At 39.9% G+C, this 22,938-nt stretch overlaps 1 protein-coding gene across 1 annotated transcript in view; it reads right to left on the reverse strand.

The window, feature by feature from the left end:
- The window catches only part of LOC145390393 (uncharacterized), a 233,807-nt gene that overhangs the window by 198,690 nt on the left and 12,179 nt on the right, over positions 1-22,938 (reverse strand). The window lies entirely within an intron of this gene.

The following is a 22,938-nucleotide window of genomic DNA, read 5'->3' on the forward strand; positions in this document are numbered from 1 at the left end:
GTAAGAACAGGTGTAGGAATTAACTGGAAAGAAAATAAGAGGCTGATGGATTTGGACTATGCTGATGATATTGTAATGATTTGCGGAAGTATTTACGAGATGCAGAGGGGGCCTGATTGTCTGGTGGAGGAAGGAGAAAAGGTAGGATTGGTAATAAATTGTGGAAAGACTGAAATTATTAATATGAACGTGGAGAACCAGATCGGGAATAATGTGATGAAGAATGTAGAAAATTATAAATATTTGGGAATGATAATACCAGGTATCATATAATGGATCATTAAACAATGAAATTGAGGAAAGGATTAGACAGGCTTGGCGAGCTGGTGGAATATTGAAAACTGTTTGGAATAATAATATGCTTTCGGTACACACTAAAGTAAAAATTTACAAATCCATGGTTAGACCGATTTTAATTTATGGGCATGAGTCATGGTACAGTACAACTGCAATAGATCAGAAAGTATTAGGGTCTGAGAATAAAATACTGAGAAGGATTCTTGGGGTAATGTGGCAAGACATTTACAAATTAAAGAGTATGGGTTATTGCGAGAGTGGAACCAGTTAATGAATATGTGAGACTGTCTCGCTGGAAATGGCTGGGGCACATGTATATAAAAAGAAGGCAGTTTAATACAGGATGTGCCAGAGTGGACTGCTAGAGGAAGAAGAGGCAAAGGTAGGCCGAGGGAAACCTGGTTGAGGACAATCAAAAAAGAAGCAGGGAGAGGAGCGTTAGTGGGATCTGAAGGAGATGGCTAGAGACAAATATTGGTGGAGAGAGTTCATCGAGGCCCTATGCATCCCGTGGGGTGCCACAGGAAATATACAACACTCTAATCCTATTTGTTCTAGTTCAATCTTTCTTTCTACTCCACAATGACCATGTACCACTTATGCTTCTGAAGAGGAATTATAAGAGGTCCGGGAACTTTTCTATTTCAGCCTTCGCTGACTAACATATAATATTTGTGTGCACTTATTTACTGTCACCAGTGACCTCAAATGACCTCCGACCAGTAACCTCAAATGACCTCGGACACCAACTTCACATGGCCTATGTCCTAACTGGCGGTCATATGAGTCTCCATGCCAATAACTAGGCTTCTGGGTCCAGTCATTCGAGCGTGTATTACCTGTGACCTCAAATGACCTCGAAGGTCAACCTCACATAGCCTATGTCCGAACTGGAGGTCAAGTGAGTCTCCATGCTAAAAATTGGGATGCAGGGATACCCGGCGTTGCCAGGGCCAAAAAGGCGAACACTCTACTGGTAACCTCAAGTAACCCAGATTTGAATTTTGCTCCCCCTTAAACCATCACTGGGTCACCCTGATTCAGAATAGTATGGGCTTAGGGGTCTGAGGCCCTTGGTTTGGATGTAAATGAAGGACACTGAAACAAACAAACAAAGCTGCTCTTCTATATATATATATATATATATATATATATATATATATATATATACACACACACACACACACACTGTATCGCTGGCAAAAGCTTGTCTAAATCTGTCGAGGAGTTCAAAAGGTATCGCTCCCACATGGATAAACCAAGCTGTCCCCATATTACCTTGCCCTTTGACTCCATAACCTAGCTGACCTAATCAGTTTATCATCCCATACTCAGTCATCGACACTGAGTTACGTGGAAGTCCGTCGATGAGTTCACGAGGTATCGCCCCAGAAAAGTGTTACGGACGCACGCACGCACCAACGCACGCACGCACGAACAGACCGATCACTTAATGCCTGCTCCACCATAAGTGGGTGAAAGCATAAAAAGTCTAGAAAGGAAGGAAAACTCTAATAAAAGTTTTGCAAAAGGAAAGGCAAAAAGAAAAAGAAAGAGATGACAGAAGGACTAAAAAAATATGAAAAGAAATGACGTAAGAAACGAGAGGGAAAATAATGACTATTCCCAACGAGATAGAGATAAGAAAAAGGTAGAATTAATGTATGAAAGACAGCTTACGAGAAATGGAAATAAAGAAAGTAGGGAAAGGTAAAACTAGAGAGAATGAGGGGGAGAGAGGATGAACTCGAGAAAAGAGAAAGGTGGTGGAACTGGCTAAAAAGAGAGGACAGGAAGGAGCCGTTAAGAAAACAATGGAAACAATTTAGGAGAAGAGAAGTGACACGAAATAAAAAAGATGTGGGGAAGAAGGAAAGGTAAGAGAGTAATGAACGAAAGGGGAAATGCAAAAAGGAAATAAATGTCAACGGGAAATATAGTGGGAGATTAATTGCAAGAAGGTAAGGGAAAGAAATCAAGAAAGGGGTGGACAAGTGGAAGAGATTGATAGTACAAGGACAGGAAATGAAAAAAGATGCAAAAAAAAAATGAGTTAAAGAAAAATCTAAGATAAAGAAGAAAAAAAAGGAAGGAGAGATAGATAGCAAGCAAGAAGTTGGGCAATGGGAAACAGAAGAGAGTCCAAGAAAGAGAAGAAGGAAGCTAGGAAGGATAGAAGAAACTGGAAAAAGAAAATCATCACCATCATCAACATCGTGCAGACTTTTCCCACCATTGGTTGAGGGTGAAGGACGGTCCACAGAGAGAATGAAAGAATAAGACAATAACCAAATTTTGGCAACTGAATGAGCCACACTTCCATTTTATTCGCCATTCATGCCAGCAGTGGTAAGTCAAACAAGTTTCCGCAGGTAGCTTCACACTCACCTATCCGACACGGTCAATCCGACGAGTCTCAAGTTAAAAAGGGGTTACCAAACTCTGGTCATACACTTCTGTGCACAAAATTCATTCATGTAGCTTGATCTCATGTCAGTTCATTTACCTCAGCAGCATCCATATCTCTGCCACACACCCATGTGCAATATCCATCCACCTTCATGGCATACCACTAACACGTCGCCTCCCATCTTCAAACTCACTCACGTATACCTTTTTCACCACTGTTCACACTATTTGCTCACATGACCATACCATCAAAGCACATGCAACTTGGGCACCCACGGACTTCACGAATCATATTCTTCCTTACCTTATCCACTGTCCTCACTCCGCACATATTCCTCAATAATCCCATTTCCACTGTTCTTAGTCCTGATTTTTCATTATTATTTCACATCTATGCTTCTCATGAAGGACTTTGTCGCACCAAGCACAGTGTTCCCTAGGTCACTCTAGGTTCCAATTCTATTGCACATAATACCTTACTTATCAAGGTAGTTTAACACTCTCACCAGTTCAGGTCTCTCTCCACTGACACTAGGAGTCACCTTTCTCAATTATCATTACGTTTTAATTTTTTTTTAAATCCACGTTTACTGTCAATGCATGATGCCCAAACATATCAAGAAAACTCTGCTCCTGTCTACTGTTGGCATGCAAGAAATTTGTGAGACTCCATCCTTCACCATTCATTAGGAACACAGTCGCTCCCTCAAGTACTCGTGTTTTACCATTCTTTTATCCTCATATATATATATATATATATATATATATATATATATATATATATATATATATATATATATATATATATATATATATATATATATATATATAAAAATGATTAACACTGTTAAAATATTTACACTTCATTCAGGGGGTCTCACTTGAAAGTTCACTCTTCCTCTAGTAAATACTGACTCCAAGTTTGCAGTTCTTGCATGCGTTATGTACATTGCGAACAGCACTACTGCAAATACAACTGAGAATATTAAAAAGACAGTAGGTCTCGGGCTATACACATAATATGGGTTGAACATACTCAAACTCAATTCTTCCCAGGGCTTCATTGTTTCATTGAATAGTTGCATAGTTTCAAACTTAGGTGTAGTCAACTTATTACTTGTGCTCATGTTTAAATCCATCTTAGATAAAGGGTGGAAATATTTGTGTGTCTGACTGAGGATGGCATAGTGATTGGTGGTAGATAAAGTGGACATAGATGGTGTAAGTACCGCACAGTAGTCTGGTGCTATATATAATCCTGATGCTGAACTATGAGATGGTGGTATATCTGGACATATTATGTAAACTGATGTGTTATGAATGAAGTAAAAAATTGTGAATGTCCAAGGCACTGATGGTCTATAGGTTTATCTGCAGCAAATGTAAAGTTGCAATAGTGATGAATGTCGTGATTTCTTATGATAGCCATTTCACAAGGGACTGTTCCAGTAGGCTGAAACATGAGATGTACGCAGGACAAAAGTGAACAGTATGTAAGGATGTACGGTACTTTCGTTCAATCGTTAATTCACTGGCGAAAGTAAGTGTTCCGTCTCTTGGAGACCACGATGAGTTCGGTGTCTGTGTCGATGTTGATGATGACCAAAGTGTCATTTTTCTTAGAAGGGAAGGGGTATATTTGATACACTGTGAACAGGTCGTCAGCTATGAATGGTACATGAACTACAACTGATGTTGGTGTTAGTGATATGGATAATATAACATGAAATCTCTACCCTGGAACAAAGGCTTCAAACCACGTTTATGTATGCCTTGACTAATTATCTGACGTAACTCATGAGCTGGAAGTAGGTCAATTGTGATCTTGCCATTACCAGCATTTGCAATTCCTTGCATATGTGCCCTGTAACGAACTCTAGTTATATCTAACTGGAGTATAATTGCGTCAATGTGTTTCGTGATGAGTGAGAAGTGTTGGAAAAGTGTTATGTTTCCTTCCATGACATTTATTCTGCCTCTTTTAGATTTTTCACGATTGTCTTCATTGCTGAGTCTTGGCCGGCAACGAACTTGTTTTATATTTTAATACCTGTGCTATTTTATTAAATTTGTTGTTTATTTCATGAAGATCTTCCTCTGTAGCCAATCCAAAGATGTTCCCCAGAATTGCACCACCCAGGTCAAATAAACCGCGTCTTTGGTGAGTACGTGTGATCGTATTCGTGTCACTCAGTGCTTCCGTTCCATGAGATGGTCGATCTTGGACCATGATGAGCATAACTGACTTAGCCTGTTCTATCTTCCATTTTGCAAACTTAACGATTTCAGTTACTTCCTTTGTGTTATGTTTTTCTGAAACATAGCCTCCTATCATAGAGTCAAGGATTCTCAGTGGTTTGGCAATGTTATCCAGATAAGTAGGTAATTCGTGTAAATAATCCACACTGATTTCAGTGCTTATGACATCTTTTACGGTTGACGTTGTGGCTGTTAGAGTTATGAGGCATCCTAGCCGTACTATATGTTGAGGGTCTAAGTGAGCATATCCTCTTGCTATGTAGAGGAGAAGCCATGGTATAAGTCCCCTCATCTATTAATTTCCTAATCCAGTCATGTCGTGGTCGATGATAGTGATGATGTGCGTTACGGTTGGCTCATGGAGGACAATAACTTGCTTGTTGTTTCACTTATAGAAGCAGTTTAAATCGATATCTAAATCATGTAAGTACTGTACTGTAGCCTTTTTAGGAACAGTTGCACCTATGTTTGTTTGTTTGGTATGTGACCTTAAATATTTCTGTAATTATTGTTGTCTTCTTGATTGGTTTCATGAGTAATTTCCGTTTTTTCATGGTGTCCGAGGTTGTATAATTGCTGGCTAATTCTCTTGGTACCCATTTTAAATGATCAAAATGAATTTGTTTTTCTTCGCCACTTGACAGTGACCTAATTACAACTTTGTTTCCTGTATTATTGATAACTCTGTATGGGCCCTCAAATTTCGGGAATAATTTATTGTCTTTCGTATGAATGATACCATAGACAATGTCTTCTAAGCTGATTGGCGATTCTTTCGCCTTTTTGTTGAATGCCTTCGTCATTTCTTCCTTGGACGTCGATAATTGTTTTTTCACTCTCTTGTGTATATCCTGGAATTCACGTAAACGGAGTTTAGGGTAATCATCGTAGTTTTATATGGGCAGATTTTCACCTTCGAGAATTTCATACGTTAATTCCTTATCTGTTCCAAAGATAATGAAATGTGGTGTGTCTCCTGCAGACTTATTTATAGATCCATTAATTGATGCTTCTACTCTGGGAATCCAATCATCCTAGCTTGCATAATTTTCATTGAGAATGTGTCGTAGTACATCCAATACTTTTGTTTTATCTTTCTACTAATCCATTGGATGTTGGGTGATAGGCTAAAACGTTAACCTTCTTGATATTGTATTGTTTACGTATTTCTTGTAAGATATCAGAATTAAATTCACCTCCATTATCGCTTTGGGGTCGTGAAATGGCATATTACATTATCTGTTGTTGCTATTGCTACTGTTTCTGCTGACTTATCCTTAATTGGGGCTAAAATTACAAAGCGTGAGAAATGATATGTTGCTACGAATAGGTGTTGGTTATTATTGTATGATAATGATAACCTGAGGAAATCAATTGCAACAACGTCCCATGGTTGATGTGGTACAGGATAATTACTTTAGGGTGCAGGTGTGATTGAGTAGCCTTTGTGTTTTGCACATGATTCGCATCTGTCTATATGATTGTTTATATCTTTTCGTAATGATGGCCAGTAATATAACAGCTGGGCTTGTTTAATGTCCTGTGTTTTCCCGGATGTCCTGCATGTGGGCTATCGTTCGTAATACTTGCGGTATCATGTCATTAGGTACCACTAATTGTTTATTATTTCCTCGGCGTTTCCGTTGTCCTGGGTTGATCCTGTATAAGGCATTATTGATTACTGTGAATTGTTCGAGTGGTATATGTAGCTTGGGTAATTGTATGTCATCTCCACTTTCTTACTTGTATAAAACTTTAGACCACGTTGGATCAAGTCTCTGCTTTCACGATTTTATCATGGTTTGGGATGTTTCCTTTGAGATCTAATGCCGCAACAAGAATTGTCTTCAGCTTCCTAGACAGTGCATTGGCTACTAAATTCATGTTGCCTTGTATGTAGTGAATATTTACATTGTAGTTTTCGACTGTACATTTCCATCTTGTTCTCTTCCCAGAGAGAAGTTTTTCTTTGAACATACCCATTAGGGGTTTATGGTCGGTGAATAAGTGAATTTCGTAATCATAAACCAAATCTCGAAACTTTTGTAATGCAAAAACCACTGCAAGTGCCTTTAAGTCTGTAATGCAATAATTTTTCACTGCACCTTATATTTGTCTGCTGGCAAATGCAATTGGTTGATTCTTTCCTCTCTTATCTTCTTGCATCAGTACAGCCCTTAATCCTTTAACAGATGCGTCTGTGCAAATTATAATTAATGGTTTTGTGAAATCAGGATAGGGCAAGCATGGTGCATTTGTAAGTTTATCTTTCAATTCATTAAATGCTTGTTTTTGTTCTTCTCTCCATTGGAATATAGCATCTTTTTTGAGTAGTTGGAATAGAGGAAAAGCTATATGAGAGAATTGTTCTATAAAAGACCAATAGTATCCTGCCAGACCTAAAAATTGTCTAACTTCGTCTATTGTAGTTGGTTCAGGGAACTCTTTCACTGCTTGTATTTTATCATCGGATGTATGTAGTCCTATACCTTTTGCATTCAGTTTGTGGCCTAAGAATTTTATTTCCTTGAAGGAAAATTTTCATTTAGACAGCTTAATTTTTAAACCAGTATCACCAAGCTTTTGTAGTAGTTGGTCTAATTTCTGGAGATGTTCTTTTATGTCATTAGTCGCGATAACTATATCAAGATAGACGAATATTCCTTGTCCTAGGATTCCGGACAATACATAATTCATTAAGCGTTGAAAAGTGCCTGGTGCTGTCTTCAATCCCAGTGGGATTCGCTTGTACTGAAAATGTCCCGTATTTGTGGAAAAGGCAGTATATTTACTTGACTCCTCGTCTAATGGTATTTGATAATATCCATTAAGCCAATCGACTGTGGAAAATTCATTATTTTCTGGTCCAATATTTTGCAGGATGTCACTTAGCAATGGCATGGGAAATTGGTCTCGGATTGTGTGATTATTTAGTTTACGGTAATCTACTACCGCATGCATTTCTCCATTTCATTTAGGCGCAAAAAATAATGGGACATTCCACGGGGAGACTGATGGCTCAGTAATGCCAAGTTTTAGCATGTCATCGACATGTTTGTAAGTGTACGTTGTGATTGTGGGGCTCTATAGGCAGGTACAAAAATAGGTTGAGTGTCTCGGTGCACGTTAATTTTGTGATTGATAAGGTTAGCACACCCTAATTGTTCTCCAGGTAATGCTACCGTTTCTTATGTTTTTCCAACAGTTTTAACAAATCAGTTTCCTCATCAAAGTCACCTGAGAGAATCAAGTTCTCTTTTATGCTTTCTCTATCCGTAGATTTTATCTTACTTGTCATCCCAGCTAAAACTATTTCCATCATAGGGGCGGGACGTTTTTCAATAGTAATTATACAAGTCCCCTTTTTCAACTGTACTTCCCCATTCATGTGATTTATTAGGAGGACCTGAGTTATTCATCTGACGTAATGCGTTATCTACTGACAATCCTTTCACTTTATATATTTCTTCCAGGACAAGAACTGTACTATTCTTCAATTTACTCTTTGTGGTAAGTTTCATGTATGAGTTGGGAGGAATAATTAAATCACTGGTGAGATGGGCTGGAAAAACTGATGAGTTAGTACTGTTACTTCGGTCTCTAGTGTGGGAGGCTGGGGAGGGGTGATGTGAGTGGATCTATACACTCGTCTGTTTGTGTATGTTTGTTTCGTCCTTAAATATTTCCATTTCTTTTTAGTTCTGTTTTACTAGTCGGTGAAAAATCTGATGGTTCCGGTAATTCTTCTATGAATTCATTATTAAAGTCTAATCCATTCATTTGTGGGAGTAAGGTTATTTTCTCTGTTCTCATGGATCTTAAGCCTAGTAGCATATTAGCTTTTACTGCTAAGTTTTCAACAATATGGAAAAATGCAGAAATTGGTCTTGTAGTCTCTGTGAATCTGATGTTTAACCGTATCATGCCTTTTACTGCAATTTGTTTGATCTAAATCAAGTTCTTCCAGAAAAGTTAATTTCTTCTTATTTCTAAAACTTCTAATTCTTCTTGTGTTATTGATTCACTGGAGAGCCTGTGTCTAAGAACAAAGAAACGTTTTGACCCTCACATACAGCTGGCATCAATATACACTCACTTCCCAACATGCTTCCTACATGAATTTTGGACTTGATTTTCTTTACAACTGATCGTTTTTTTCGTGACTTGGCCTTCCCCCAGTTTGAATATGGAAACTCGTTTTTCTACTGTCTTACAATTGCTGGTCCAACGACCTTGGGACCGGTGATGCCTACAGTATGGATCACACCCTTGCGTTTTTTTTTTTTTTTATCTTCTTTTGTTTTGATAAAGCAGTCATTTTATGTGTGTCCTGGGTTCACACAATAATAACATAGAGTGGACCTATCCCCCGAATGTGATCCTTGAGATGACTTCCCATATTTAGTGGTATTTGTGGTGCGGCTTCTGCTCGGACTGCACGCAAACTTTTGTGACTGTCTGTGGCCTGGTGTTTGAGAAAGCTGCCTCGAAATGTGTGGTTGTTTGTTCTGTCTGTTTTCGGGTCGCGATCGATTGTGTTCTTTGTTTTGGGTGGTTGTAACTGATACTGTCTGTCATTCTAATTCTAGTAGAATTTGATTGTGTTTCAGTCACCCCTGCTTTGCTACAATTCATCTCTACCTCATTCATAAAATCTAGCAAGCACATTCCTGGGCTGTAAGGAATCATCTTAGCTATTTTGAGAAACCTATCAGGTAATTTACACAAGGGAGCTCTGTAACCAGTGATGTCTATGACAAGCACTGGTGAGATCTTTCCATCCTTTGTTATCCAGTTCGAGTTTTCTAGAGTAGCTAATAATGTTCACTTAATTGTGGAAACATCCGCTGTTACTTCACTCAGTACTGGATTTGTTGTGTGTTGTCTTACAAGATCCACAGTCTTATGTAATTCTGGGATTATGCCTGGCAAAAAGTTTATACCTCCAGAGAATTATTTCAGGAAATCTGCTTTAAACTCACCATATGTCTTAGCTCGAAGAAGCTTGTCTGACCTGAGCAAATTACCTGCCGGAGATCTTTCTTGATTAATATTGCTATTTTCTCCTGTTCATCAGTTACATGTCTCTTAACAAATAGGCGTTCACATTGATTCATGAGAGATATTACAGCAAAGTGGTCTTTACCTGTTCCTGAGAATTTGGGATGTTTTTATCCTCATGATAAACGTAAACATGACGTGGGGATGTTTGATTTGTGGCATTGCCTTCGTTATTCATTTTGGTTGGTTGTTTTGTTAGGTTCACTTGGAGTTCTTTCTTATTGTGTGAAGGAATAGTGGAATAAGTTCTACCTGATCTATGTACTCTGTTAAGTAAATTTTCATAAATATGTAAGTCAGAGTTAAAGTCTTCATTTGCTACATCAGATGGAGTTTCCCAATCATCTGGAAATGATGTATTTGTTTCTTTATCTTTAGTTTGTGGAGAATTTTGTAGGGTGGGTGTGTTGTCCTGTTGTTCTCCTAATTCTGGATCTGCAGTGGCCGCTGACTGTGTATCATCTGGCACTAACACGGGTGGTATCGAAAAATATTTCTGTCATGTCACTCAGCTAAAATGCACTCATGTTGCTAGGGTATGGTTTTATGAAATACTTCTTTTATTTATGTGTTAACTGAATAGATGAGTAAATGAGTTGTAATAAATGAAAAATATTAAGTATATAAATGTATATAAATAAATAAGTAAAGAAGGTGATTGTACCTAATTTAAAGCACTGGGAAGAAACAGGTAAAGTATAATTACCCACTTGAGACAGATGATGTCACTCTCGGAGACTCAGAGATGTGTTGATACAAGATGTCATTCTCGGAAGGTAAGTGCAGTGTTGATAGATGATCTCACTCTCGGTAGCGCCAGGGCTGTGTTGATAGATGATATTACTCCCGGAAATTCCAGGGCTTGGTGATCTCAGTGTTGATTGCAGTGCGGAATAGCCTGAGTCATATCGAACCTAACCATACAACGTCGACTTCTCACTCAATAACTGTTGAAAATTAATGAGTATGAGTAGGAATGTGTGAATAAAGATGAGTAACGAGCAGTGGGTAAGAGGTGCGTGTTGTCAGACACACGTTGATTGACGTGGCGTCATCTTAGCAAACGCGCACAGCAACGTCGACTTCCCATACTCTGGCAGCTGTGGTGAGTAAATGAGTAGCGATGAGTAACCTGAGTGATGAAGGATGAGTAAGATGAGTTGTGAATGTTTTTTTTTTTTTTTTTTTTTTTAATGTGTCCGATTCTGGGCAAAGGTTTCAGGGCCTATTTCTTGGGACAGTGACCTATCCCGAGGCCCAGCAGTCCTCCTACACCTCCACATGTCACCACTTCGGCGCTAATACCCACCTTCCATATGGAATACATGCTAGGGCTGTCTCATACAGGACTGGTGTACTGGTATTAGTGGGGGTATTTTAACGACATGTCGGCGGGTCATCTGGTAGATCAGGAAAGTCTGCTTTTATGAAATTCAAATCCTTAAACTGTTCCCTGCCCCAGCCGGGATTCGAACCTGGGTCCACTAGGACCACAGGCCGCCTCTCTACCGATTTGCTACCGTCGTCTTGACCTCTTCACTCCTATGTCAGTGTGGTGATGGAGATGGAGGTGGGGAGGCGGTTGTCGAGAGGAGGGTTGGGGTTAGGTGGTCGTATCTCGCTCTTCGTTAGCTTGTTTTGTGTTTCTTTCTTCTTGTAATATATTCCTTGTGGTCGTATACTCGATTGTGTTTAATTGATTGTAGAAGTAATGGTTTGTTGGCATCGGTTCGTGCATTACTGCAACCAACTGTGATATGTGGTATCTTGACCATATAATATATAAATCATGAGACGCATATATTGTGCTCGTGGAGGAGCGTAGTTACACGTGAGTAGGTTTGTAAGTAGATAATCTTAGTTCCTTTTGTCATGCAATGACAGGAGAAGTTAAAGATGGATACTGGGTCTTGATTTGTAGTTTATTATCTTCAAAGGTAAAACTCAAGTTCAAAAAACAGTGTGTAACGTGAGAGCTAACTAACTTCTCGCTGGACCCCTCTTCTCTTTCCCCTCTCTCTACAACCTTTCGCTCCTGTAGCTGGCTTCTTCCTGTAGCTGGCTTCTTTCTAATCTCCAATTCCTCCTTCTTGTCTAAGAGGGCTAGTGTCACGTGTAATGGCCGTGTGTGAAGTTTCTAGAAGCCTGTATGTCTGTTTGTATATAGCGTTTTGTGCGGACTGCACATTCTTTCGAGGGAATGTGATGACGATATTTCCTGTTCCCACACCTAGCTTTACTGGTGTTCCTATATATTATGCTATTTATTATGAGTTGTATTATGATAATGTAGATTCCTACATCTATCTATTATGCTATCTATTATGATTTGTATTATTATAATACGGAGTCCTGACACATAAACATATATAATTATATACTGAAAAAACAATATATATATATATATATATATATATATATATATATATATATATATATATATATATATATATATATGTACGTATATATATGTATGTATATATTTGTACGTATATATATGTACTAATATATATGTATATATATATATATATATATATATATATATATATATATATATATATATATATATATATATATATATATATTGTTACATAGCCTATGATTTCATCATCCTTTGTCTAATTTTGACGCACAGATGCTGCATGTTTGATCACGAGCGTGTTCTGCCTCAGTTCCCCCTTCTACCGTTATAGTAGAGTAAGTCGACATCTCTGTTATACTTTGCGGGATTGTCATCTCTTTGTCCCCATGGCTTCATTTGCGCGTCCTCATTACAAGTTGTATCAAGCTCTCCTGGCCCCTATATAATGAGCTCAGTCTCTGCATCATTGCCACTTAGATCTGCTCCTCATTTTGTTCACATCTCTGTCCTCCCCTGTACAGATATTATTATTGTGAGTGCTCAAGAAGTCTCCAACCATCTAGCAGCTGTGTGTAATTTGAGTATAACTGTTATTGCATTTTTTCCTTGTACTGTATAGCATAAGTTTAATTTGTAGGCCTAGTGAAGTTTTTGTAATTCATGTGGGGTTCTTTATGTCAGTCATTTTTGATAATAGTTTGTATCTGTAATTATTTATCTGGCATTCACTGAGTATTATCTGGTATCTCATTTTATCAGGGCTGACTTAGATAAATTTACTCTTGCTAATTTCGTGTTAATAGAGGCTATTGCAGTTAACCATATATTTAACCTGTTTATTTGCCATTACATTATCCTTATGAGTCCTGAATGTTTTGTTGTTAGTTTAAGCATTAAACTTTAACTTGTAATTTTACCTAACTCTTTTGTTTTGAACCTGGAACTTTACGGGACAGTAGTGATTTTTAGCATTCTCACTTAAAGTGTACGTTATCTTTCTCTGTTCCGTAACATAAATTTGGCGACCTCTCATCAGGATATTCAGGATATTATCATAAGGATATTGTTTGATATTTTGTGACTGTGATATATTCATGATGGCTACTATTTCTACACTTGATGAAGCCAAAGATTTTTTGTCAAATGTGCAAACAGTGTGTGATATAGAAAACAGAACAAAGAATGAACTTAAGCTCGTTGCTCAACAATTGGGAATTGCTGTTCGCTCTCATCATTCTAAAGATCAAATTGTTGACATGATTAATGAAAGCTTGTTTAATGTAACTCCTCCAAATGAGCAAACGCAGATTGAATTAGCTAAGTTACAGCTAGCCCTCCAGGAGGCCCGTGCTAAGGAGGCTGAGTTTCACGCACAAGTTGAACTTGCTAGGATTCAGGCAGACCATGAGTATCGCATGAAACAAGGTGGAACTGGATCATCTTGCTCTGATGATTTTGATGTGGCTAAAAATGTTAAACTTGTCCCTCCTTTTAATGAATCTGATTTAACAAAGTATTTTCAGTTGTTTGAGAGGGTAGCTACAGGTTTTAATTGGCCTAAGGAGTATTGGCCAGTACTCCTTCAAACTGTTCTCACCGGTAAAGCTCAAGTAACTTATGCATCTTTGCCTCAGGATCAGTCTGATAATTATGATGTAGTTAAGAGCTTGATTCTTAAGGCCTATGAGCTTGTTCCTGAAGCCTATAGAGTAAAATTTAGGACAACTTACAAGCAAGATAAGCAATCCCATGTTGAGTATGCAAAAATCAAAGAAGATCTGTTAGAACAATGGTTAAATTCTAAGAATGTGGATTCTGATTTTGACAAATTTAAGCAGATGATTTTGCTGGAGGACTTCAAAAGGTGTATTAGTAAAGATGTAAGCCTATATCATGATGAGAGAAGAATAGATAATTTGTCTGATGCTGCAGTTTTAGCTGATGAGTATGTTCTCACTCACAAGAGATATTCTAGAGAAAAAGGGAAAGCTGAGAGTAAGTACGTTGCCTCTACTCAGAGTACAGGTAACAGGAAAGAGAATAAAGATGATGTTTCTCAGGAAGTAAATACCAGCTTCACCTCTAGATTTCAGAAAAGTAAATGTACTTATTGTAGTAAGCTTGGTCATACTACGGAGAAATGTTTCAGGAGACAGCGTGATGTGAACAAAAAGGAGTCTTTAAATATTCAGTCAATTGGTCTAGTGTCCACCCTTGAGAGTTCCCAGAATTCTTTAACTGAGTTAACTGAACCTGCTTTGAGGGGTAACTTAAATTCTCATGATGGAGCTCCTCTTTTGAGCAGTAACGTGGGTGACACTCTCAAGAGTTCATGTGCTAATTTCCTGTCTGATGGTTTTGTCAGTCCTCTGGACAGTAATGACAGGAAATCAGTTAAAATATATCGTGATACAGGTGCTTGCCAATCCCTTATGCTGACCAGTGTTCTAGGCTCTAATGTTAATTCCTCTGATGAAACTGTAATCTTACAAGGTGTAGGGAATAATTACTTCTCTGTCCCTCTGTGCAGAGTGAATTTAGAGTCTGGTTTTGTTAATGGTTCCGTTATGGTTGGGTTGGTTGAGACACTCCCAATGTCAGGTGTAACTTTCTTACTTGGAAATGATATTGGTGGAAGTCAAGTGTGTCCAGCTCCTCAGTTGTCTAGTGAGCCAGTGGCTGCGTCCCAGGATTGTGATGTCCCTGATGTGTTCCCTGCATGTGCTGTCACTAGGGCTAAGTCTAAAGTTACTGGTGATTTAGAGGATAATGATGATGATGATGTTATCCTAGCTGACACTTTTCTTGCTAATTTGGATCACTCACCAGATGAGGCAGTACCCCGTAGTGTTGATAATTTGTCTCGTCAAGAGTTGGTTGAGTTGCAGGTTGCTGACCCTGAGTTGAAAGGTCTAGCTAACTCTGCTTACAGTGAAGAAGAGTCAGCCGGTGCTTCTACTTGTTATTATATAAAGTCAGGAGTACTTATGAGGAAGTGGAGACCCCCAACAGCATCAGCCGACTGTGAATGGGAGGTTGTACATCAAGTTGTCATCCCTCGTGTTTGTAGGCAGGATATCATTAGAGTGGCTCATGATTCCAGTTTGGCAGGACACCTTGGAGTGAGGAAGACTGTGGCACGCATTTTGAAACACTTCTACTGGCCAGGTATCTTCAGGGATGTTTCCTGGTATTGTAAGTCTTGTCACACCTGTCAGGTTGTGGGGAAGTGTAATCAGACCGAAAAGGTTGCACCTCTAGTTCCCATTCCTCCTTTTGAGGCGCCTATCACCCGTGTGTTGGTGGATATTGTGGGCCCTCTTCCTAAGACTTCTTCAGGATTTTCTTATGTGTTGACCATGATTGACATGGCTACTCGTTATCCTGAAGCCATTCTACTTAGAAACATCTCAGCAAAAGAACGTGGTTAAGGAAATGCTGGGGTTCTTCACAAAGTTTGGTCTGCCCAAGGAGGTACAGTCAGACCGAGGAAGTAATTTCATGTCAAATGTTTTCAAGCAGTCTCTGAAAGAGTTGGGCATCACTCAGATCACGTCTTCAGCTTACCATCCCCAGACCCAAGGAGCGTTGGAGAGATATCATCAAACACTCAAATCGATGCTCAAGAAATACTGTTTGGAACATCAGAAAGACTGGGATAAAGGTCTTCCATTCGTTGTGTTTGCTGCAAGAGAATCTCCAAATGAATCACTGGGCTTCTCACCTTTTGAACTACTGTTTGGCCATGAAGGAAGAGGACCCCTTAAGTTACTCAAGGAATGCTGGCTGTCGGAGGAAGATGACGTCAACCTGCTGGAGTATGTGATGAAGTTCAAAGAACGGCTGTCCACTGCTTTACAGCTGGCGAGAGAGAATTTAGGAGCTGCTCAGGAGAAGATGAAGACTTGGTATGACAAGAAGTCCAGGTTACGCCACTTTCAGCCAGGAGATCAGGTTTTGATTCTGCTACCAGTTCATGGGCAACCTCTTCAAGCCAAGTTTAGTGGTCCTTATTTCGTGGAGAAGAAACTCAGTGATGTCAGCTATGTCATCGCCACACCAGATCGTAGAAAGAGCAAGCAACTATGTCACATCAACATGCTAAAGTTATATCACAGGCGGGACGAAAATAATCCAGTCTGCACTGTAGCTGTTCCACCCGAGTCTGCAAGTGAAGCTCTCCCATGCAGTATGAGCCTGAGTGATAGTTTGGGGAAGAATCCTGATATCATGGATGATCTCCAGACTAAGCTTTCTCATCTACCTCCCAAGGAAAGGCAGGAGTTTTCGGCATTACTGCAGGAGTACCCGCAAGTGTTCCGTGCTACTCCAGGAAGAACCACTGTGTTGATGCATGATGTCGATGTTGGAGACACAAAGCCAATTAAATTGCCTCCTTACTGTGTGAACCCAGTGAAAGTTCCTCTCATCCAGAAGGAGCTTGACTACCTGTTGGACCACAAGATGATTGAGCCCTGTCAGAGCGAGTGGAGTTCTCCTGTCACTCTGGTCCCTAGGCCAGGTGGGTCGCAGCGGCTTTGCGTCGACTACAGACGTGTTGATCAGATAGCCAAAACAGACACTTACCCTCTCCCTCGTGTGGAAGATTGCATAGTCAGGATCGGAAAGGCTAGGTACATAGGTGAGTTTGATTTGTTAGAGGGATGCTGGCAAGTACCTATGACTGAATGTGCTAGGGAGATCTCATGTTCTGTAACATTAGGAAAGACATTTGCATGTTCTGTAATGCCATGTACAGATTGTTTTGGAGTAATAAGAAATTTCCTTTGTAAATTTCTTTTTTCTTTGTGGGGAGGTGTTACATAGCCTATGATTTCATCATCCTTTGTCTAATTTTGACGCACAGATGCTGCATGTTTGATCACGAGCGTGTTCTGCCTCAGTTCCCCCCTTCTACCGTTATAGTAGAGTAAGTCGACATCTCTGTTATACTTTGCGGGATTGTCATCTCTTTGTCCCCATGGCTTCATTTGCGCGTCCTCATTACAAGTTGTATCAAGCTCTCCTGGCCCCTATATAATGAGCTCAGTCTCTGCATCATTGCCACTTAGATCTGCTCCTCATTTTGTTCACATCTCTGTCCTCCCCTGTACAGATATTATTATTGTGAGTGCTCAAGAAGTCTCCAACCATCTAGCAGCTGTGTGTAATTTGAGTATAACTGTTATTGCATTTTTTCCTTGTACTGTATAGCATAAGTTTAATTTGTAGGCCTAGTGAAGTTTTTGTAATTCATGTGGGGTTCTTTATGTCAGTCATTTTTGATAATAGTTTGTATCTGTAATTATTTATCTGGCATTCACTGAGTATTATCTGGTATCTCATTTTATCAGGGCTGACTTAGATAAATTTACTCTTGCTAATTTCGTGTTAATAGAGGCTATTGCAGTTAACCATATATTTAACCTGTTTATTTGCCATTACATTATCCTTATGAGTCCTGAATGTTTTGTTGTTAGTTTAAGCATTAAACTTTAACTTGTAATTTTACCTAACTCTTTTGTTTTGAACCTGGAACTTTACGGGACAGTAGTGATTTTTAGCATTCTCACTTAAAGTGTACGTTATCTTTCTCTGTTCCGTAACAATATATATATATATATATATATATATATATATATATATATATATATATATATATATATATATATATATATATATATATATATATATAAACTATCTACGGTACCCAACGCTTGTCATGTTTGTTCTAGTTCAATCTTTCTTCCAACTTCAAAAAGACCATGTACCACTTTTGGTTCTGAAGAGGGAGGATAAGACGTCCAGGGACTTTTATTTCAGGATTCGCAGACTAACGCACGGTACTTGTGTGCACTTTTTTTTTTTTTTTTTTTTTTTTAATGCGAGGAAGAAGGAACCAAAGGCCATGAGCCCGCAGTAACAGTTCCCACCAAGAGAAAAAAAAAATACAAAAGAGAGCCAAATTCAAGATCCGATCATTTTGAGATGCCTGGACACACTGCGTTTGAAAGACTGGAGATCATAGGCAGGAGGAAATACAGACAGAGGGAGACAGTTCCAGAGCTGACCTGTTGCATAAATGAAAGACTGGGAGTAACGGTTAACTCTTGCATTAGAGAGTTGGACAGAAAAGGGATGAGAGTTTGCTGCCAGACGGGTGCTACGCGCCCGTCGTAGAGGTGGAGGAATGCAAGCAGACAGTTCAGAGGAGCAGTGACCATTAAAGTAGCGATAGAAAAGAGATAAAGATGCAACAGTGCGGCGAAGAGACAGAGGTTGAAGGGAGTCAGTAAGAGGAGGAGAGTTAATGAGACGAAAAGCCTTTGACTCCACCCTATTGAGAAGAGCTGTATGGGGAGCCTCCCACACATGAGAGTTGTACTACACAGGCGGATAAAACCCCTGTATAGAGTCAACAATTGTGCAGGGGTAAAGAAAGAGCGGAGTCGGCTTAGCACACCCAATCTCTTGGAAGCAGATTTTACAAGAGATGCAATATGATCTTTCCAAGATAAGTCCTGAGTAAATGGAAACCCCAAGCATGTTCAAGGATGATGCAGGATTAATCTGAATATTATTAAACATTAGTGGGTATACCTGTGGAAGATTTTGTCGGGTTGATAGGTGTAAGAACTGAGTCTTAGAAGCATTAAAGACAACCATATTATTATTTTTTACCCCAGTCAGAGATATATGAGCCAAGTCAGACATTAGGTGCCATAGCCTCATCCCTTGTTTCTTGAAGTAACTGTTGAGATGGGCGTTGCGGGAACCGAATGGAAAGGTGAAGGGTGGAGTCATCAGCGTATGAGTGGATAGAGTTAGATGTACAGCTTAGAAGATCATTGATGAATAAAAGGAAGAGAGTTGGTGATAGGACAGAGCCCTGAGGAACACCACTGTTGATAGATCTAGGAGAAGAACGATGGCTGCTACGACAGCAGCTATAGAACGACCAGAAAGGAAGCTAGCGATGAAGGTACAGATAGAAGGATAGAAACCGTAGGAGGGCAGTTTGGAAATTAAAGATTTATGCCAGACTCGATCGAAAGCCTTTGAGATGTCAAGTGCAATGGCAAAGCTTTCGCCAAAGTCCCGAAAGGAGGATGACCAGGAGTCTGAAAGGTAGGAGAAGATCGCCAGTGGAGCGTCCCCTGACGGAACCCATACTGACGATCGGAAAGAAGGTTGTGATAGGAAAGATGCCTTAAAATTTTTTATTAAGAATTGACTCGAAAACTTTTGAAATACAGGACGTTAAAGCAATTGGACGATAGTTGGAGGGTTGGGAGTGGTCACCTTCTTTGGGACTGGCTGAATGAGAGCAAACTTCCAGCAAGAAGGAAAGGTACAAGTTGACAGACAAAGGCGAAATAGTTTGCCTAGGCAGGTGTAAGCACAGAAGCACAGTTTTTGAGAACAACAGGAGGGACCCCATCAGGCCCATATGCCTTGTTAGTACTGAGGCCAGTAATGGCAGAAAATACATCAACTGAAGACATTTTAATGTCAGCCATGAGGAAGTCAGAGGGGGAAGTGATGGAGGAACAGCACCGAATCGTCTAAGGTGGAATTGGGGGAGAAAGTCTAGGTGGAAGAGATCTGCTTTATCAGTAGAAGAAATAGCTACAGAACCATCAGAGAGAAAAGAGGAGGGAAGGATGATGAGGTAAAGTTGTTAGAAAGATTTTTGCAAGGTGCCAGAAGGAGCTGGGAAGAATTCGAGTTGGAGAGTTGAGAGCATTTAGTATGGATGAAATTATTTTTAGTAGAGCGAAGAACAGACTTAGCACGATTCCGGGCAGAAACGTAAAGATTATGTGATTCAGGGGTGGGTTGGGTTCGGTACCTTTTGTAGGCCTTCTCCTTGTTGCGGACAGCATTAGAACAAGCGTGATTAAACCAAGGCTTTCTCTGCGTTAGTCAAAGGATATGAGAAAGGAATGTATGCTTCCATGCCCGAGAGAATAACCTCCGTAATGCGCAAGGCACACTCAGATGGCTCACGGCCATGGAAGCAATAATCATTCCAGGGAAAATCAAAGAAGTACTGCCTGAGGGCCTCCCAGTCCGCAGCTCCAAAATGCCAGAGACGACGTTTCCTGGAGGGTCCGCAGGCCGTACTGGAGCCGATAGGACAGGTTAAGGTAATAAGGTTGTGGATCGGAGGAGCCCAACGGAGAGAAAAGATTAACAGAGTAAGCTGAAGGATTAGTTGTGAGGAAGAGGTCAAGCATGTTGGAGCTCTCTCCAAGGCGGTCAGGGATACGGTAGGGTGCTGTACAAGCTGCTCTAGGTCATTAAGGATAGAAAAGATGTAGGCTTGTTCACCAGGTGGATCCGTGAAAGGAGAGGAGAGCCAAAGGTGGTAGGAATACTGAAATCTCCAAGAATGGAGATTTCAGAGAAAGGAGAAATGGACAGAACGTGTTCCATCGTAGAAGTAAGACAGTCGAAGAATTTTCGATAGTCAGTAGAATTAGGGGATAAGCAAACAGCACAGATATATTTAGTCAGAGAATGACAGGAAAGCCGAAGCCAGAGAGTGGAGAATTCAGAAGAATCAAGTTCAGGAACACGAGAGCAAGACAAGTCGCTGCGTATGTATACACAACAGCCACATTTGGCTCTGAAATGAGTATAGAGAAAGTAGGAGGACACAGAAAAGGGTTTGCTGTCAGTTGCCTCAGACAGCCGAGTCTCCGCTAGAAAAAGAAGGCGAGGTTTAGAGGAGGAGAGGTGGTGCTCAACAGAGCGAAAGTTAGATGAAAGGCCGCGAATGTTGCAGAAATGAAGAAGAAGAGAGTCAGACAGTGGTTCCAGGCACCTCGAGTCGTCACTGGGAGAGGGGCAGATGGCGGGGGCCTTTATGGTCCTCCCTGGGGGACTCCGAGGCTAGGTGAATTGACGCCATTTTGGTAAATTTTGAATAGGAAGTGTAGTGTGTACTGTGCATGTAGTTTGGTGAAGATAGATAGAGAAATTTGTACTGGAGAGCATGCTGGCCTACTCTCTGTGTAACTGAGACACTGAAAAAGTTCAGCAAAGGGGGATGGTCAGGAACTAGTCCTGAGGGCTGATGAAACGGGAGCTCCAGCACTCCCTGTCATCAGCTTTCCATCCACCTCGGGAGTACTGCCCTGCTCGACTGGTGCTACAGTCTACTCCACTTGTTTACCATTGCCGGTGACGTCAAATGACCTCCGACCGGTGACCTTATACGACCTCGGACGTCAACCTCATATATGCCAGTGTCCTAGTAGTTAGGTCCCCCCTATAATTTAACACTACGTTTTCTCTTTTATGTAGGTACGATGAGCTCATGCTCATATAGGTCTTTTAGGATTTTAAATACCTTACAGGTCTTTTTTCATCTCTTTAGATCCACTGAAGATGACATAGATGAATATGTCGAAACGTCTGGACATTATATAATTATATATATATATATATATATATATATATATATATATATATATATATATATATATATATATATATATATATATAAAATCATCATCATCATCATCATCATCATCATCTGGACCTCCTTTCCCACCCAAGGGCAGGGTGAGGAATAGCAATGTCCAGACAGCCCACATTTGCCCAGTCCAATGGGACACGCTTCCATTCACTCAACATTCAAGCCCCCCCCGAATCCTGGCTCTATCGGATACGCCAAAGACATTCACCACGATCAGTAGCTTCGCATAAACGTTTCCCTGTATATCTGTCTATCTATCTATATCTATATCTATATTTATCTATCTATATATATATTTTGACAACCGGGAGGATATAACATAGCTTTGTTCTACGCCAACACTGATCTTGAACCATGCACTTGCATGTCAAATTTCCATCGTAAAATGATCATAACGGCATTCAGCAGCTTGAAGTCTATATCACTCTTAGGCAGATTCATCCATTAGCCTTCACTTTTTACCTTGCCATATGTTTTTTCAGATCCATACATGCCACAAATATTTTATAGATTTCTCACCAGCCCTCTCCATTATAACTCATGGCAATTATTTGATCCACACATGCTCTGTCACTCTCAAAGCCACCCACTTCATCACTCACTAGTCCTAATAATACATCCCTTATTTTCTCCATGAAAACTCTTCTAAATACCTCTCACAGAAGACGAAAGAGCTTTAGGCCACGATAATTATTGCACTCACTTCGCTAAATGGAGAGGTGAGAATGTGAGAGAACGGGAGTATGAATGGGGTATATAGTCCGGTGTAATTCAAGGTGGTGTTCTATCGCCTTTACTATTTATATTGGTCATTGATTACATTATGAAACGCGTTGGAACAGAAACCGGTGCAGGTATACTTTGGGGAGAGAACAGGAAACTTTTGGATTTAGATTATGCAGATGATACAGTTTTGATTTGCGATGGGCCAGAAGAGATGCAGAGAGTGTTGGACTGTTTGGTGAGTGAAGGTCGCAAGGTGGGTTTGGTTATTAATTGTGGAAAAACTGAAATAATCAACATGAATATGGAAAATGCGCAGGAATGTGTAATTGGAGATATG

The sequence above is a fragment of the Coenobita brevimanus genome, chromosome 14 (genome assembly GCF_032717465.1).
Source record: "Coenobita brevimanus isolate Jiangsu-jjx chromosome 14, ASM3271746v2, whole genome shotgun sequence".
Taxonomy (NCBI): domain Eukaryota; kingdom Metazoa; phylum Arthropoda; class Malacostraca; order Decapoda; family Coenobitidae; genus Coenobita; species Coenobita brevimanus.